Source organism: Microcaecilia unicolor, chromosome 5, assembly GCF_901765095.1.
Source record: "Microcaecilia unicolor chromosome 5, aMicUni1.1, whole genome shotgun sequence".
NCBI lineage: Eukaryota > Metazoa > Chordata > Amphibia > Gymnophiona > Siphonopidae > Microcaecilia > Microcaecilia unicolor.
In genome coordinates, this window is record NC_044035.1 from 227,047,167 (window position 1) to 227,067,827 (window position 20,661).

Genomic DNA, 20,661 nt, shown 5'->3' on the forward strand with positions numbered 1-20,661 from the left:
GGTACATCCAGCTCCTGTGCGCATGTGCCAGGCAAACCTGAGCATGAAGCACACATTGGTGTCGGTTTTCTGCGCCTTTAAATATAAACTTTACAAAAACATTTTTTTTACTTGGAAAGCTTATATTTAAACACAGGAAACAGGCGCCAGTGTGTGCTTTCACTTACGGATTTGCTCAGACTCACGCGCATTTGTTTCTCACTACTAGTGCTTATCCCCGGATTCTATTTAGCGCGCCTAGAGATCCACATCGATACAATGCGTGTAACTTAACAAGCTTAGGGGTGGGCCCTGCTGCAGCTAATGAGCTAATCTTTAGTAAAAGACCCCCTTAACAAGTTAATGAGTGTTGATAACAGCATTTAACAAGCAATAATGAGCACTAATTGGCACTGATTAGAATTTAGGCGCACAAGTTGCTAAGCATATTCTTAATAAATTTCTTGATTAGCTTTCGAAGGTTGCCCTTCTTCGTCAGATCGGAAATAAGCAAATGTTGGTAGATGACAGTATATATAAGTGAAACATACTGTCATCTACCGACATTTGCTTATTTCCGATCTGACGAAGAAGGACAACCTTCGAAAGCTAATCAAGAAATGTATTAAGTTATGTCCAATAAAAAAGGTATCATCTTATTTCTTTTCCATGTTTTATTTTGTTTTATTTCTATTGATTACCTTTAAAAGTGGACTAACACAGCTACCACACCTCTCTACTTATGCATATTCTGTAATGATGTGCGCTGAACTTCTAATGTGCGCAAGCAAAAATGGGCATGGTTATGGGGGGGGGGGGGGGGATGGACATTTCATCGGTGTTCTGAAATTTACGTGCCTAATTATAGAATATGGTGAAGCGCACCTAAATCTATGCGCTGGGATGTATGCCACATTTTTGTTGGTTTAAATGGATGCACGTAGACTTAAGCACTGAAATATCAACTAAGCGAATTCTATAATCGGTGCCTAAATCTAGTCACCGATTATAGAATATGATTAGTAGGCACTGATTTCAGCGCCAATTTTTTTAGGTGCCATATTTAGACTCTCCCCCTTAAGGGCTTGCATGGACTTTCTTCTGCTCAAAAAAAGTAAAAACTGGCAGATTCTAAAGACATCCTCTTGTCAAACACCTTGGCATTATTTTTTGAGCAGTAAGGGTGGCTTTGTTTTGTGCGCTGTTCTTTGAGCATTGGGAAGAAATAGGAAATGACCTCATTAAAATCCATTTGACTATATTAGTATGCCATTTGTGCTAATCTTGGCGCGCTCATTGTTGCCCATGCTAGAGCCTCTGAGCATTCTGCGCTCACTAATGCGGGCACTAGTCCGATGCCAATGGCCTCTAGCACCTGCGTTTGCTTCCGAGCATCAGGGCCTCAGTCATGTATTTGAAATGGTTCCTGGACTGGAGTGCTGGGAAGTGGATGAGTTGAGAGGGCTACAAAGTTAGGAAGTAAGCTGAAGATGGGTTGAGAGGAAGTCAGAGGTGGATACTAGCAGGTTTGCAAAAGCGTCAGTTATCAGAATGAGATGGGCCACTGCAGTGGTATGCTAGTAAATGTGTAACAACAGGCTCTCTCCCCCCCCCCCCCCCCCAAAAAAAAGTGATATATATGTACATAACTTTATTATATGTTTTATTGGTACAAAGGTAGAGTGTAGCAACCAATGTACAAATAACATTAAAATATATAATATTCTTTACTGTAAATTCCATATGGCCATGTAACCCAAAGAACTCTTCCCCTCCCGTTCTCCTCTCCCTTCCTATAAGCCCACCCGACTGTTTCTACTCAATAAACTAATATAACAGATGTACAGATCATTAGGACCAAAAGCAGTACAAAACAAGTAAAGTTATAAACAACATAGTTTATACCAAATTGTTTAACCACCCTTAGGTTTTGCCTTTGGGTTTAACAAGCAATGCCATGTGCATGTAAGGACCAGATAAATAAATGTAAACAATCTATGTTTTAAGGCATATGCCCTAAATATGTAATACTTGGTAGCAATAATGAAAGAGTGATGGAATATTCACATAGCAGGCAGCCAACAGATTTAATTTCCACTGAAAATAATTAACTTTATATGACCATAAATGTCATTCAGCTCCAACTGTTCTACTGCTGCTTTCTCTTAGCCAACATTATTCCCAGGACTCATCTATATACAAATACACATCCGGGAGACAAAGGTTAACCTCCACCCCACAAAAAAAACATGCCTTTTACAACCAAACAGATTTGAAGAACAAATAAATATATACTACAGAACTGGAAAATGTTGGCACATTTAGACTGACTCTGGACTTCTGCATGAAGGTAGCACTGTCCTCATTATTCAATCTCTCTTTTAAACAGTGGTAGTAAACAATATTAAGTGCTTTTCTATAATAATATTCCACTGCATTCTAACAAAACAAAAGAAGCAAGGTTCCATAAACCATCTTTCTCTTTTGATCTAGGCACAGGAGAAAAGAAGATTTTAAATGCTCCTAGGTTTCAACCTAATTCATGTTTAATGTGGGATACAAATGTCATAAGTAACTAACTAACTAACTAACTAACTAACTAACTAACTAACTAAATAAATAAATAGCAACTCTGAATGTTGAGTACCTGATTCTTATAATATGATATCTGATTTAGTGGCCCTTTATCAGGAGAAAAAAAATCTCTGCACGAATATAACACACGCTAGGGTGTTCCTATAACCAACCCCTCCAAATGACACACTGAGTACTATTTATAACAAATTACTACTCTATTTATGAAAAGTTATTCCATTATTATACTTCCTATGACCTCTGTGTACATCCGTATACTGCACAAGCAGGCATGTTGAAAATATAAGTGAGATTAAATTAAAATGCTACCAACAATAAAGAATGACAATATGGATGCAGCAGCTCATAGGTTTGCTTGCTTTTGTTTTGAGTTTATGGTAATGATAGCTCAGCGGTAAGGGGAAACAGACTAACCTAATTAGCTTCAACTTTTTTTTAATTCATGCTGACTCCTGTTCTCAACCAAACACAGCATCATCTCCCGCTCCCCCGTGAGTCCATATCTCTCTCAGCTTCCCAGATGATTCATTCCCTCACTGGCCATCCTTCAAACCTTACTCTTCCAGCAGCTCTAGCGGTAACATGCTGCTTGGCCAACCCGGTGTCTTTTCTCTGCTGTGTCCTGCCCTGCTGATGCAACTTCCTGCTTACGTGTGGGGAGAATCTGGCAGAGAAAAGGCTCCGGGTTGGCCAGGCAGCGTGTTACCACTAACGCTGCTGGAAGAGTAATGTTTGACAGACAGCGGTGAGGGGGGGAGGTGTGGACCTGAGAAAGGATATGATCATGAGGTAGGAAGCTGAGGTATGCTAGACTCACAGGCAGGTGGGGGCAGGGGGAGGAGGGAGACAGGAGAAGGGAAAAGAACCCCAGATGTTTGTGTGCTGGCTGCCTGGCTCCATCAACAACTAGCTTGCAAAATTCAGCAAAAATTTAACAACCGGCGCGTGTGAGCCGGTACAAGCCAGCTCCAGCACACCACTGGGCCACTGGGACCTGACCTGACTAATATTTTGTCCAATGCATCATCAGTAACTAGAGAGTTAGGGTGGTGGGCACACAATGAAGCTACTAAATAGTACATTTAAACAAATCAGAGAAAATATTTCTTCTCTCAATATGCAATTAAACTCTGGAATTTGTTGCCAGAGAATGTAGTAAAAGCAGTTAACTTAGCAGGGTTTAAAAAAGGTTTGGATAATTTCCTAAAAGAAAAGTTTACAAGCCATTTTTAAGATGGACTTGGGAAAATCCACTGCTTATTTCTAGGATAAGCAGCATGAAATCTGTTTTACTCTTTTGGGATCTTGCTAGGTATTTATGACCTGAATTGGCCACTGTTGGAAACAAGATACTGGGCTTGATGTACCTTTGCGGTCTGTCCCAGTATGACAATGCCTATTTTCTTATGTAGCCAAAAAGGTGCGCTCTGCCCCTGGCAGTGAGAGATCACAGATTAGGGAGTAGAGACTGCAATTGAGTTGAGAAGTCTCGGAAAGATGGGGGAGCCGCAGGTGAGTAGAGAGGACAAAAATCAGCTCAGCACAGTCCCACGTTTAATTCAGCAGTACATGATGGGTAAAACACAGACTTTCCTTTCTGACAATTAAAATCTCACTTTGAACAAAGTATTAGGAACCCTCCTTGAATACTATTTCCCTGAGAGGCTGCAAGGATTTGGAATGAGATAAAATAATTTGGAAGAAATGTAATTTCTGTCTAGCTGAAAGCCTCCAGTTTACTTGTCCTGAAATATAGTCTTGATTACTCTAGGTGGGTACAGTAATGAGCCATCTGCACCGTCTTTCCTGAAGCATGCACAGCACACAGAGGCACAGTACAGGTCTAGAACATTTTCCAATGAAAGATTAATTTACTCAGCCGTCAGCATGGAATGTGAATATCAATGCTTGTGACTTTTTTTGGAACTTCTATCTCAGGTTAGCTTAGCTCCTTACACCAATAATTTATTTATTCGTTGGACCTTGAAAAGGAATGTAAAGCCTAGAATCCGAAGGTGTTGTTACTGAACAATAGTGCTTTATGTCACTGTATTACAGTATCAGCTCCAGAAACACATCTTGAGCTTTGAAGTCGGCTTTCAGTGTGCAGTATATATGTACTTATGCCCTTGCTTTCCCCACCCCCAACTCAGAAAGGATTTTAATGGATAACATAAAACCCAATGTCTCATTCTCTCATCCCCCCAATACAATAATGTTTCCCCTCGGCAATTAATGCACAGGGTTCATCCCTCCCAATCTCCGACCGCTTGAAAATCTTAGGCATAACAATTGACCGCAACCTAACACTAGAAAGCCAAGCTAAGAACACAACCAAGAAAATGTTCCACACTATGTGGAAGCTCAATGTATAAAACCTTACTTTCGAAGGGATTCATTCCGCAAACCTGATCCAAACCATGGTGCTAACCCATGTAGACTACTGCAATAGTATTTACGTAGGCTGCAAAGATCAAATCATAAGAAAACTACAGACAGCACAAAACACGGCTGCCAGACTCATCTTCGGAAAAACACACTTCGAAAGCACGCAACACCTCCTAAGAAACTTACATTGGCTTCCTATTAGTAGCCTAGTGGTTAGTGCAGCAGACTTTGATCCTGGGGAACTGGGTTCAATTCCCACTGCAGCTCCTTGTGATTGTGGGCAAGTCACTTAACCCTCCATTGCCCCGCTTTGAATGTAGTTGCAAAATACCATAGAAAGGCGGTATATCAAGTCCCATTTCCCTTTCCCCTATTAACCCTCTCATAACATTCAAAATATGCACAATAGTCCACAGAATCATCTACAGACTCGCACCAGATTACATGACGGAACTTACCGATCTATCATTAAGAAACGTGATGAGAACAGCAAGAACCTACTGTACATAACCCTTCACTACCCCAATTGCAAAGGTATAAAATACAGATCTTCACATGCCACCAGCCTCTCCTTTATAGGCACACAACTTTGGAACTCACTACCCAAAGACCCGAAACTCACAGAAAACTACTTACAATTCAGAAAAAAATCTGAAAACACATCTTTTCAAGAAGTCTTTCCCTCCTGGATCTGTGTAATCCCACACCACCATACATCACGAAAAGTTCAGAAATGGAAAACAATAATATTAAACCCCTCTCACAATAGGCTAATATATCAAACTAAGTGTTTATATGTACTTCTGTATTATGTACTAGACTTCTACAAATCTAAATTTTGTAACCGCCTTTTTAGCAATATGTAAGCCACATTGAACCTGCCATACGGTGGGAAAATGTGGATACAAATGCAATAAATAAATATTAATAAATAATAACAGGAACAGATTGTGAGCTGAAAAACTACAGAGCAGTCACATTCAGGCAGACCAGAAGGTCTCTTTTGGTACAAAGTGACTTAGCAGGACACTGTAAAGCACTTCCAGTCAATCTCTATGTTTATTATGGCAAACTAAGAATTTATGTACATTAATAGAGGGCAGTTTGTATGTCTAACCAGGAACAGATTTCCAGATGAGATGGTAGGAGTCAAAGCAATGACAGAATTAAAGTATGCATGAGACAGACACAGAGAGACCCGAGTGTGGAGGAAGGAAGGAGAAAACTACAGACTACTGTAGGAGCATAGTAGATAAGTGGTAATGGGCAAACTGGATGGACCAAGCGAGTCATCTCTCCTGTATTGCTATGAGACAGAATCTACACAGGTTCACGGCACTTCTGTCTGGTTGGAGCAGATCCTAAAGCAGGTTCTTTACAGACTATTGACAAGGTATAAAATTTAGGGTCCCTTTTACCAAGTCACAGTAAAATGTGGCCTCGGTAGTGATGGCAGATGGAATTTCCACAACCCGAAGCCACCCTTTACTACGGCGGGAAAAACCCTATTTTTTAATTTTTTAATGGCCCTGTGCTACTTTTCCAATTGATATGCAGCTATTTACTACCACAGCCCTTACTGCCATCTATTCAGTAGGTGGTAAGGGCTCCATGCTACTCCCGTGGTAATTGGGACAGTGCACCGGGAATGACTACTCCCCCACCCCCTGTGCTAAAAATTAAAATTATTGTCTGGCGTGATAAAGGCCGTGTGCCAAAAACAGAACTTCTGCAGGGCAGCTGGGCGCACCCAGCAGTGGTGCTATTTTCCTCCATGCTACCCACACAGTAGCCTTATCGCCTTTCGTAGAATGACCCCTTAGATTGTAACTCACAAGGGACAGAGAACTACCTACATATAATATATAAACCACTTTAGTTGTACCACAGAAAGGCAGCATATCAAATACAAAAATGCATGACTCTATGAGTGTGCACCGAAAACAACATTTTGGTTGGTTTTGGGTCCATTTTGGATTTTGGGGGTAATTTTTGCACATTTTTGTTTTGTTTCAGGAATTAATGCATATAAAAATTTGACTAATGCATCTGTGTTTATTCTGAAGTTTTGTGTGTGTAAAGTTTAGTGCAGAGTATTTATACACATAAAATTTTAAGAACTGAAAAGGCAAACCCAGTGCACATCCCTAATAGATTCCTTAGCAGTGAGGTGTGCTGCATATTTCTGTGACACACATGCATTACAGCAAGGTACTTGACCCATTCAGATGTATTACTGGAGCCAGAATTTCGGGGATTTGGCCACAGTAATGGGGCAAATATACTAGAATGGAATTCAGTGACACAAAAAGCAGAAGAGACGAAGAAATCTATATGAAGATGAATTTATTCAACCAACAATAGGCATTGTTCTGTAACTCCTATTATCCTGATGGAGATGCAGAATTAAAAAATAACAGGCAGAAATATACTTCAGATGATACTTTTTAATTGTATTTTCTTCCCGACACTGTAAAAAGTTGGTTTGCTTAAAAGGTATCTCCTAGAAGCTACTGTTTCATCTCCAAGATTTCCAAACCACAGGGGGTAGAGGGTAGTTTAAAAGGTAATTGATTTAACTGTAATAAGAAAATTAAAGTGGAATCAATTCCTTTGCTTCCATTCTCAAACAAGAAATAAGTTTTGTTAGCTTTCAAGATGATTTCAACGAGCTTCAGGAATGCATATATACTTTTTCAGTTTGACATTTTGCACCCTGGATTCGGAGGGACTCTAGTTTCCCATGGCATTAAGTGAAGCCCTAGTAACATTCCCCTAGAATCACTATGGAAAATGTAGCAACTCACCTCACTCATGTCTGATGGAAGATATGGGGTCTCCGTGTCCTCAGGAAGAAAGAAGATGTTTGCACAGAGTGCTTACCACAGTCTTTTCTATTAAAACGGGCAGCCCTCATAGCATCATATCTTCAATAAACCAATGGGAAGCCTTTAGATACTGAAGCAGTTGGCAGCTTGCAATTTGAGGGCTTGAAGAGCCATCTAGTGGTTAATAGGATGAAGAGCAGGTTTGAATCTTTGCAAATGGATTTGGATACCACATGGTATACAGGTGACAGAAAGAAGGAGAGAGCACATCACCTTGTTTGACAGAGAGGGGTTCATCTGCCCACCCATCTTGGGCCCCGGATCACCCAAAATTGGGTGTCTAGCTTCGTCCCTGACACAGACATCCCTGCAGAGTTGTGGAGCAGCCTAAGGGGCACTGCAGTGGATTTCACATCTCCAATGACCTATTACTGGCTAAATCCAGAGGTCAATATTCCATCCTCATTCTTCTTGATCTTTCCGCTGCTTTTGACACTGTTGATCACAGCATACTTCTCGATACCCTGTCCTCACTTGGATTCCAGGGCTCTGTCCTTTCCTGGTTCTCTTCCTACCTCTCCCTCCGCACCTTTAGTGTTCACTCTGGTGGATCCTCTTCTACTTCTATCCCTCTGCCTGTCGGCGTACCTCAGGGTTCTGTTCTTGGTCCCCTCCTCTTTTCTATCTACACTTCTTCCCTTTGTTCATTAATCTCATCCCATGGCTTTTCCTACCATCTCTATGCTGATGACTCCCAAATCTACCTTTCTACCCCTGATATCTCACCTTGCATCCAAACTACTACTACTACTACTATTTAGCATTTCTATAGCGCTATAAGGCATACGCAGCGCTGCACAAACATAGAAGAAAGACAGTCCCTGCTCAAAGAGCTTACAATCTAATAGACAAAAAATAAATAAAGTAAGCAAATCAAATCAATTAATGTGAACGGGAAGGAAGAGAGGAGGGTAGGTGGAGGCGAGTGGTTACAAGTGGCTAAGAGTCAAAAGCAATGTTAAAGAGGTGGGCTTTCAGTCTAGATTTAAAGGTGGCCAAGGATGGGGCAAGACGTAGGGGCTCAGGAAGTTTATTCCAGGCGTAGGGTGCAGCGAGACAGAAGGCGCGGTCTGGAGTTGGCAGTAGTGGAGAAGGGAACAGATAAGAAGGATTTATCCATGGAGTGGAGTGCACGGGAAGGGGTGTAGGGTTGGACGAGTGTGGAGAGATACTGGGGAGCAGCAGAGTGAGTACATTTATAGGTTAGTAGAAGAAGTTTGAACAGGATGAGAAAACGGATAGGGAGCCAGTGAAGGGTCTTGAGGAGAGGGGTAGTATGAGTAAAGCGACCCTGGCGGAAGATGAGACGGGCAGCAGAGTTTTGAACCGACTGGAGAGGGGAGAGGTGACTAAGTGGGAGGCCAGCAAGAAGCAGATTGCAGTAGTCTAAACGAGAGGTGACAAGGGTGTGGATGAGGGTTTTGGTAGAGTGCTCGGAAAGAAAGGGGCGGATTTTACGGATGTTGTAAAGAAAGAAACGACAGGAGAGAGAAGAGTCAAAGATGACCCCAAGGTTTCGAGCTGAGGAGACAGGGAGAATGAGAGAGCCATCAACAGAAATAGAAAACGGGGGGAGCGGGGAGGTGGGTTTGGGGGGGAAAATGAGAAGCTCGGTTTTGGTCATATTTAATTTCAGGTGGCGTTGAGACATCCAGACAGCAATGTCAGACAAGCACCAAAGTTTCAGCGTGCTTGTCTGACATTGCTGTCATTCTCCCTGTCTCCTCAGCTCGAAACCTTGGGGTCATCTTTGACTCTTCTCTCTCCTTCTCTGCTCATATCCAGCAGATTGCCAAGACCTGTCGTTTCTTTCTTTACAACATCCGTAAAATCCGCCCCTTTCTTTCCGAGCACTCTACCAAAACCCTCATCCACACCCTTGTCACCTCTCGTTTAGACTACTGCAATCTGCTTCTTGCTGGCCTCCCACTTAGTCACCTCTCCCCTCTCCAGTCGGTTCAAAACTCTGCTGCCCGTCTCATCTTCCGCCAGGGTCGCTTTACTCATACTACCCCTCTCCTCAAGACCCTTCACTGGCTCCCTATCCGTTTTCGCATCCTGTTCAAACTTCTTCTACTAACCTATAAATGTACTCACTCTGCTGCTTCCCAGTATCTCTCCACACTCGTCCATCCCTACACCCCTTCCCGTGCACTCCGCTCCATGGATAAATCCTTCTTATCTGTTCCCTTCTCCACTACTGCCAACTCCAGACTTCGCGCCTTTTGTCTCGCTGCACCCTACACCTGGAATAAACTTCCTGAGCCCCTACGTCTTGCCCTATCTTTGGCCACCTTTAAATCTAGACTGAAAGCCCACCTCTTTAACATTGCTTTTGACTCGTAACCACTTGTAACCACTCGCCTCCACCTACCCTCCTCTCTTCCTTCCCGTTCACATTAATTGATTTGATTTGCTTACTTTATTTATTTTTTGTCTATTAGATTGTAAGCTCTTTGAGCAGGGACTGTCTTTCTTCTATGTTTGTGCAGTGCTGCGTATGCCTTGTAGCGCTATAGAAATGCTAAATAGTAGTAGTAGTAAAAGATCCCAGGTACACATCTTTCCACCACAAGTGTAACAGTTAGAGTAGATTATGCGCCTGGGTCCCCTTCTCCACAGTGTACTACACCAACCACTAGGTTACTCCAGGGACCTGCTTGCTGCTCTAATAGGACTGTCCATAACATCTGAGGCTTTCATAGAGGCTGGTATGTACTGTTTCTTTCAAATCTTTGGGGAGCTGGGGGGTGGGAAAGGGTCAGTGACCACTGAGGAAGTATAGGGGGGGTCATTCCTTCATTCCTCCAGTGTTCTGGTCATTTAGGGCACTTTTTTGTGGCTTAGTCATTATTAAGGTTCCTCACTGATAACAGCTACAGTATGTGCAATTAATTTTTTTTCTTTATTACTCCACTTATTATACAAAAAATTGTACCTAGTACAGTTTTTTGTATGTTATAATAAGTGGAGTAATAAAGAAAAAAAATTAATTGCACATAGCTGTTATCAGTGAGATATCTTTAACAATAAAACAGCTATATTGGAATAGCTTTACCCATCATAGTTTGATTAGTCATTATTAAAACAGGTCTAGCTCAAAACGTCTTAGTTTTAATCCTGGACATTTTTGTTTTGTTCCAGTATGGCAGAAAGACATCCAAATGTTAGGAGTGCCTAAATCCTGCCCTTAATATGCCCCTGACATACCCTGTTGTGATTAGAACACACTGTGAATGAACAGCATAGAAAAATGTTTAGAAAATGCGTCTTGAAAATAGCAATTTAAGGGGCCCTTTACAAAGGCGTACTAGTCTCTATGCGCATGCAGAGCATGCCAAAATGAGACTACCACCAGCCTACCCTGCCTCTTGGCAGTAATTTCATATTTGCCGTGCACCCATAACGCCTGGATGATTTATTTCCTCCTACGTACGGCTGATCTGTCTCTGCGCATGTAGCATGTGAGCCCTTACCGCTAGATTAGTGGGTGGTAGTAAGTGCTCAGGCCGGTTTTAGGCACGTGCTGGTTTCAATTTTACCACATGCCCTTTTCCCATCCCATTAATAAGAAGTCCTTTTTTGCAGATGTGGTAAAAACTGGCCCAGCACACACCCAGAACACGTGCCTACACTACCGCAGGCCACTTTTTACCACGGCTTAGTTAAAGGACCACTGAATGTTTTGGCAAGCAAAATGTCCAAATGCCACTTTATGCCACTTTTTAAAATTTTTTCTCTTTTGAAAATAAACCCTGGGGCAAAATCGAAAGGGACGCCCAAGTTTTGTTAAGGACATCCTCGCAAAACGTCCTGATGGAGGGGTGGGGAAACCCATATTATCGAAACAAGATGGACGTTCATCTTTCATTTCGATACTACGGTCGGGGACATCCAAATCTTGAAATTTAGGTCGTCCTTAGAGATGGTCGTCCCTAGACTTGGTCGTTTCTGATTTTTGGTGATAATGGAAACCAAGGTCGCCCATCTCAGAAACAACCAAATGCAAGCCCTTTGGTCATGGGAGGAGCCAGCATTCGTAGTGTACTTGTCCCCCTGACATGCCAGGACACCAACCGGGCACCCTAGGGGGCACTGCAGTGGACTTCAGAAAATGCTACCAGGATCATAGCTCCCTTACCTTGTCTGCTGAGCCCCCCAAACCCCCCCTAAAACCCACTACCTATAACTGTACACCACTACCATAGCCCTTACAGTTGAAGGGGGCACCTAGATGTGGGTACAGTGGGTTTCTGATGGGTTTTGGAGGGGGATGGGCCTGGGTCCCGCCTGCCTGAAGTGACACTGCAACCCACTAAAACTGCTCCAGGTACCTGCATATATGCTGTCATGATTCTCGAAACTTGGCCTTGTTGGCAGAGGTTTGATCGAATTGCAGGGCGGCTGCTAAAATCAAAGCTAAAATTAAAGTTAAGTATCTGGTTTATTTTTACTGAAGATTATATTAAAAATTAGAAATGTTTGAAATTACTATACACAAAAATATATATTAAAAAATATCTCGGGTTGATCTATGAGGATGTACACAGCGCCATAACAGATGGGACGCTGTGCCCAAATGGGAGCTGCTGAAGGAAGAATTTGATGATCCCTGAAAAACTGAATGAACAAAAAAGAGTGTATTGAAATTGAACTGTAGTAGATAAAAATTGGAGGTCTGGGACGGAAGTTTTATATAATGGAGCTGAGTATGACATCTGAGGCTGGCATAGAGGCTGGCAAAAAATATTTTTAAAGATGTTTTTTGAGGGTGGGAGGAGGTTAGTGACCACTGGAGGAGTAAGGGGAGGTCATCCCCGATTCTCTCCGGTGGTCATCTGATCATTTTGGCCACCTTTTTGTTCCTTGGTCGTAAGAAAAACAGGACCAGGTAAAGTCGTCTAAGTACTCGTCAGGGACACCCTTTTCTTTCCATTATGGGTCGAGGATGTCCATGTGTTATGCACGCCCAAGTCCCGCCTTTGATACGCTTCCGATACGCTCCCTTGAACTTTGGCCGTCCCTGCGACGGAAAGCAGTTGGGGACGTCCAAAACTGGCTTTCGATTATACTGATTTGGACGACCCTGGGAGAACGACACCCATCTTCCAATTTGTGTCGAAAGATGGGTGTTCTTCTCTTTCAAAAATGAGTCTGATAATGAAAACTTGAACTGTGTACTGTCCTGGTGTGTCACACTGCAATGGCTGACTTTCATGCATCTGCACAGACATGTAATTTACAGCTACAGAGACATAACAGCAGCTTAGTATGAATATCTCTGCAGGTTGAACCAATCCTTATTGCTTTTTGCTTCTATGCAATGATTAAAAAATGTCATCAATTTTCAAATTCACATAACTTTTTTTTGGCTTTTTTTTTTTCTAAATGAAAAATTGTAGATTTCTGCACAGCTGAGAAGCCATGTTATGTAATAATATAACCAGGGGAGAAATACTTTTTTTTTTGACTAGCAGTGTTTTTCTAAGATGGTTCACTAACTTAGACTTAGTGTATTTCAGAGCAAGCCCTAATATTGAACTGGCTTTTATACATGTATTAAAATGTCTTGGGATGGTGCCTAAAAATAATGGAGAGAATGTTTTAAAAAACAGGATACAGGGCTGCTTATAGGATGTTGTAATCTGTGTTTGAGCATGGAGGGAATAATGAAGCATTTTAATTTTGTCCACTATCAGCAAACTATGGCTAGTTTTACTAGTAATGCAGTAATGTCATTAGAATGCGATACCTGCATAGAGTCAATGTGGGAATGCTTACCATCTCCTATTTATGAGGTGGTAAGTGCTTCTGTGCTCCCATGTCAGCATGCATAGGAGGAGCAAGAAGAAAGAAGAGCAGGGCAGCGAACGTGGCTGCGCCGCAGACCAGCGCTGAAGAAGGCTTCAGCTGGCGGGGGCTGGTGACCCCCACCAGCCAAACCAGAGGCCCAGATGAAATTTGTGGGGGTCCAGGCCCCCATGGCCCCCTGTAGCTATGCCCCTGGATTGAGCATTACCTGGAATGTTCAGACACTTCTACAAACAGCTTGTTTGCATTTCCAAGAAGTGGCAAAACTTTTTAATCAAGTTCAATCCTGCACTTCCCAACAGCACAGCAATATAAGTACATAAATAATGCCATACTGGGAAAAGACCAAGGGTCCATCGAGCCCAGCATCCTGTCCACAACAGCGGCCAATCCAGGCCAAGGGCACCTGGCGAGCTTCCTAAACGTACAAACATTCTATACATGTTATTCCTGGAATTGTGGATTTTTCCCAAGTCCATTTAGTAGTGGTTTATGGACTTGTTCTTTAGGAAACAGTCTAACTCCTTTTTAAACTCTGCTAAGCTAACCGCCTTCACCTCGTTCTCCGGCAACGAATTCCAGAGTTTAATTATGCGTTGGGTGAAGAAAAATTTCTCCGATTTGTTTTAAATTTACTACACTGTAGTTTCATCGCATGCCCCCTAGTCCTGTTATTTAGTTGCTCAGGACAAATTTAATGCCATGACAATGCTCTCTTAGGGGTCCTTTTACCAAGCTGCGGTAAAAAGGACCCTGCGGTAGTGGCGGGGGCTGTTTATGCTGCACACTAGGGCCATTTTTACCACGGCGGGTAAAAAGCCCCTAAAAAAGACATGGCCATGTGGTAAGATTATTCTTACTGCATGCCTTGTGGGAGGGTGGAGCACTTATTGCAACCCATTGAGGTAGTGGTAAGGGCTCCCACGGTAACCTGGCGGTAACCGGGCAGCGATTACCACCGGATTAGCACTGTACTAGAAATTACAGAATTAATTTCTGTAGCGCCAGAAATGGTGCACACTCGAGACGGAACTACTGCTGGCAGCTGCATTGGGCTAGTGGTAGATCTGAGTTGCCATGTGAATGATTGCACGGTAACTATGACTATGTACTTTGATTTAGAGATAAATAAATATGAATAAATTATTTTTGCTTATACTTTGAAAGTATTTGGTGAATTTTAGAACTGTTATCATTAGTTAGAGGATTATTATCTGATTATAACAGGATATCAAGTGACACTCCAGATTGTGGGTGGATGCATATTTATTAGGGAAATCCTGAAAACTCGACCTGGCAAGGGCTGAGGTGTCACAACAGTGCTGTTTTGCAGTAAATGTAGGGCCCCCGGTTTGAAACTAGTTGTCTCAGGTGCAAAACTTCCCTGTGTGCTATGCCAGAAAATGGAAAGAAGCTGCACACTTCTTTATAGCGATATAATGACATCACCGGGGGCCTGTCAGATGTGCCGGAAGGTCAGATCAGTGAAGGTTGGATAATCAAAACTGTACTGTACTTAGATATTTTCCTGGAAAGATACATAGGACAACCTAAATTCAGGACTTTATAGACTAAACACAGTACCTTGAAATTTAGAGAACCTTGAAATTTAGAGACTGGCAGTCAATGCAGTTCATACAAATTTGGAGTGATATGTTCTGTTTTTTTGGCTGCAGTAATAAGCCACACCATCATATTTTGCACTAACTGAAGTCTTTGTAAACTAGCTTTAGAGCCAATTAATGATGAATAAGGAACTTTTTATACCGATATACTGATCAAGCGGATCTAAGTGGTATACAACCTAAAATAAACCTGAACAAAAGAAAAGAATGCCATAAATATAGACAGAAAGATAAACAAGAAAAGAGCAAGCTAACAATGACTCCTGTTACAAGAGGGTAAACTTAAACAATTATTCTTGTTATTGAACTCTAGCATCTCCCTTTCTCTTCCCTATGCTCCCTCAGGTGTACAGCATCTCCCCTGCCTTCTCTTCTCCTCTCAGGTTTGCAGCATCTCCTTGTCTCTTCTTCTGTGCCCTCCCTTAACCCCCCCCCCCCCCCCAAAAAAAAAAAGTGTTCAGGATCTCCCCTATCCTTCCTATCGACAGATAGCTAGCATTTCTTCTTTCCTGTCATGCCTTCTTTCCTCTTTCAAATGTCCAGCATCACCTCTTCCCTTTCTCCTCCCCTCTGTGTTCAGCATCTCCCACATTATTTTCCCTTGCACACCTTACCCCCACCTTAGTCACTGTCGCTGCTCCTGTGCTGATGGTGCTGCAAAGTCCACCCAGGCCTGTAGCCACTGTTCCCTCTAAACTGAGCAGGAGACCTCCAACTGCATTGCTGCCAGTGTGTGTGTATATGTGGGGGGGGGGGGGGGGGTACTTCACTATTATGTTTTCAATTGCTGGGGACAGGCAGGTTCCCTGAAGCCCTGCAGAGCTTGCTTGTCCATCACTATTGAAAATGTGATAGTGAAACAGCATCCCCCACTAGGACTGTAGGTGGAGGATTCCTGCTCAGCTTAGAGGGAACAGTGTGTGTAGCTCTAACGTAGAGAGGGGCATAATGGAACAGAAACGCCTATCTCCATGGGCGTTTATCTCCGAGAACGGATCCGTGAAGGGGCGGGGCGGATCGTATTTTTTAAAAGAAAAAGACGCCCATGTTTTATTCGTCAAGGTGTGAGCTGGGCGATTTTGCTTTTCAGCGATAATGGAAAATGAAATCGCCCAGCTCAAAAACGAATAAATCCAAGGCATTTGTTCGTGGGAGGGGCCAGGATTCATAGTGCACTGGTCCCCCTCACATGGCAGGACACCAACGGGCACCCTAGGGGGCACTTTTACAAAAACCAAATAAAAGGTAAACAGAGCTCCCAGGTGCATAGCACCCTTCCCTTGGGTGTTGAGGCCCCCAAATCCCCCCTCAAAACCCACTGCCCACAAGTCTACATCATACTATAGCCCTAAGAGGTGAAGGGGGGCACCTACATGTGGGTACAGTGGGTTTGGGGGGGTTGGACGACTAATAGCATTTAAGCAGCACAATGTAACAGGTAGGGGGGGGATGGCCTGGGTCCACCTGCCTGACGTCCACTGCACCCCCTAACAACTGCTCCAGGGACCTGCATACTGCTGCTTGGAGGAGGGTATGACATTTGAGGGTGAAAGTAAAAAGTTGTGAAACATCATTTGTTGTGGTGGGAGGGGGTTTAGCTGACCACTGGGGGAGTCAGGGGAGGTCATCCCCGACTCCCTCTGGGGGTCATCTGGTCATTTAGGGCACTTTTGGGGGCCTTATTCGTAAAAAAACAGGGTCCAGGAAAAGTGTCCTAAATTCTAGCTCAAAACTGTTCCCATTATCGGCGAAGGGCGCCCATCTCTGTTCGCCCGATAACCACGCCCCCCGTTCCGCCTTCGACACGCCTTCGACACGCCCCCGTCCACTTTGTCCGCATCCGCGACGGAGTGCAGTTGAAAGCGACCCAAATTCGGCTTTTGATTATACCGCGTTATCGTTTTTGTGAGATAAACGCCCATCTCCCGATTTAGGTCGGAACTTGGGCGTTATTCTCGTTCGATTATAAGCTGGAGAGTCACTATCAGGCTTATTTTTGAAAGTGATCGCCGGCCATTTCCCGACATAAAGTGGGAGATGGCCGGCGATCTCTCAAAAGCAGCAAAATCGGTATTATCGAAAGCAGCTTTTTTGACAGCATCGCCGCTTTTCCGTCGCCTCGCCAGGGAAAGTTCAAGGGGGTGTGTCGGCGGCGTAGTGAAGGCGGGACATGGGCAAGCATGGGCGTGGCTACCAGATGGCCGGCTTTCGCGGATAATGGAAAAAAAAAAGCAGCGTTAATCAGTATTTTGCCAGGTTTACTTGGTCCTTTTATTTTCATGACCAAGCCTCAAAAAGGTGCCCCAACTGACCAGATGACCACCGGAGGGAATGGGGGATGACCTCCCCGTAGTCCCCCCATGGTCACCAACCCCCTCCCACACGAAAAAAATAAAAATCAAAACCTTTTTTTACCAGCCTGTATGCCATCCTCAAATGTCATACCCAGCTTCCTGACTGCAGTATGCAAGTCCCTGGAGCAGTTTTTAATGGGTGCAGTACACTTCAGGCAGGCGGACCCAGGTCCATCCCCCCCTACCTGTTACACTTGTGGTGGTAAATGTTAAGCCCTCCAAACCCCCCCAAAACCCACTGTACCCACATGTAGGTGCCCCCCTTCACCCATAAGGGCTATGGTAATGGTGTAGAGTTGTGGGGAGTGGGTTTGGGGGGGGATTTGGGGGGCTCAGCACCCAAGGTAAGGGAGCTATGCACCTGGGAGCTATTTGTGTATTTTTTAACAATTTTTAGAAGTTCCCCCTAGGGTGCCCGGTTGGTGTCCTGGCATGTCAAGGGGACCAGTGCACTACAAATGCTGGCTCCTCCCATGACCAAATGCCTTGGATTTCGCTGGGTTTGAGATGGCCAGCATTTTTTTCCATTATCGCTGAAAAACAAAACCGGCGATCTCAAACCTGGCGAACTCTGGCATTTAGCCGGGCTAAACCGTATTATCGAAAAAAAAGACGGTTCCGGCCAGCTGTTGTGCCGCCGCCAAAATAGATCGCTGGTGACGTTCGATTATGCCCCTCTATGGTTGATGCAGAACCTGTGGTACATGCAAATCCTCAAGGCCTGCCAAATTTCCTGTGTGCATGTGCTCAAGACTCCCCACCCATTGCACCGACTTCTTTAGGAAGGCTGACTTCCATACCAATGCCACAATAATCTATGGAATTACACTACCCTAGGCAGTTGCCTAGTTTGTCTAGTTTTAGGGCCTATTGTGGATGCTATTCTTAAAGTGTAAAACAAGAAATGATTCTTGTTACGTCTCCCCTTTTCTTCTTATATACTTAGATCTTCTTCTATCTGTTAATCCCTCCTTCTTAACAAAAAAAAATTAATAGCATCAATTTCTTTGAATTCTGTGTGTATTTCTGTAATCTTCTTGAGGCGAAAATATAATCAGATTATTTAACACCAAAAGATGTTTCCCATAGGTATTAAATAAAAATGTGAAAATGTTAAAACTTGTTTGTGAAAGTCTGGATTCAAATGACAGGAAACTGTATCCAAACTCATAAAAAATGTAAGACCTATCATCTTTCCAGGTCATTGTGACTTGGCTCAGTTGGCAGCACAGGTGCAACCGTTGGCACAAATACGGTATGCTCACATGTAGGCATAGAAATGTTGTGATGGCTGAAAATGAATCTTTACTTAGCTGGGGCTATATTAGCAAGAGAATGGAGGATGGATACTGTAGCTAAATGCCAGAAGATCTCATCTGTGTCATAATAGATATACTTGATTTTCTGGGTGACCCTCCCAGTCTGCCCAATTCAGCCTGTCCACTGAGACCTTGCTTGATCTTTAGCCATCTCTCAGGCTTGCCCTTCTTTGCCCTCTATATCAATTCTAGGTATATGAAGTCATTCATATCATGCAAACAGCACCATTTCAAGATATAATATTAATATGATATTTATAAAAAAGTGAAAAACATTATTCTGTTGGAGAGTCTGCATGTATATCCAAAGGCAAACACACCACTATAAACACACACACCTGTTTTATTTATTCCTATAAGCATGCCCCTGGCATGTTTATTTTTCATGCTCCAGTCAGTTTAATGTGAATCTGAGAACATTCTAGTTACTTGGACAGAAGAAGTGCATGTTTACTTGTGTTAGTGTGGTGGATTGAGGTTCTATATTGTTACAATGAAAAGGGACTTGAGTATTATGCACCACTCTACTACTGGAGGGTAACTTTCATTGCCTACTTGTGTTTCGCACCCAGTGGGCCATAGCATATTGGTGTGCTCTCAGGCCTGATCTGGTGCTGGTCTGGACCACTGGCTAATACTCAGGTCTGGAGAGATCAGCCACAAAAGATGGAGGAACGCTCAATCCCTATGACCGTGGAGCACACAAACCAAAGAGAAGGTTAGATAGGCTCTTCCAAAGACACAAGGGAGATGCAATAATTCTTATATGTACGAATTTATTGAAAACACAACAAAAGATTTGACACAGCAGCCATGTTTCAACGTGTAAGCACCTGCCTCAGGAGTCTGAAATAATGGTGTACAATTGGGTAGATTGTGCGTCTAATGTTATACACAGGAAAACAGGAAATATTTCTGAGTTACAATTTACTTCAGTACAACACAATTCAATGTCCCAATCATGAAAGGCATATGATTCTGGAGAAAACGGTCAGAATATAGCCCGTTCTACACCATTATTTCAGACTCCTGAGACAGGCGCTTAAGTGTGGAAACTTGACTGCTGTGTCGAGACTTTTGGTGTGTTTTCAATAAAAAATTGCATATAAGAATTATTGCAACTCCCTTCTGTCTTCTGGAAGAGCCTATCTACCCTACTGTTTGGTTTGTGTGATACTCAGGTCCAACACCCAGATCTGAGATAGCAGGGAGTCTTAAACATGCAGGAGCTCCTTTCTGAACACATGTATTACAGCATAAGATCAAGTGTATGGGAAATACAGGCAAGTTTCAGCAGCTAAAATTTTAATGGGGTTATAAAATTGGAGCCAGGTGATCTACCTGATAATCAAGATGAGTGTTGGATAATGTACAATTTATTCATGGCAGACCAGTCACTTGCTGACAAGCTCTTTCAGTGTGTATTTCCATGAATGGAAGAGGAACTGGTAGTCAAGTGGGCCACCAAATGGTGGAGTGATTTTGACTCTTACCATAAGTGTAAACTGCCCTGGCAAACACTATGGCAAAATATTTATTTATTCATTTATCTATCAGCATTACATTCCGCAACTACAAATAAAAACTGTTCTGAGTAGTTTACAATACAATGTACATAATAAATACCAGATAAATAGATACAAAAGAGAACAATAAAATAAAATACAACGAATAAACCAAAAGCCTGCACAGCCTTTGTATG

General features: G+C 43.0%; 1 long non-coding RNA gene across 1 annotated transcript; it reads left to right on the plus strand.

Moving 5' to 3' along the window:
• The first annotated feature begins 2,285 nt into the window (after positions 1 to 2,285).
• LOC115471240 lies at positions 2,286 to 19,413 on the plus strand. The gene is made up of 3 exons (XR_003942305.1): positions 2,286 to 2,370; positions 3,616 to 3,620; positions 19,403 to 19,413. It is a non-coding gene; the product is annotated as an uncharacterized LOC115471240 (long non-coding RNA).
• The last annotated feature ends 1,248 nt before the right edge of the window (positions 19,414 to 20,661 follow it).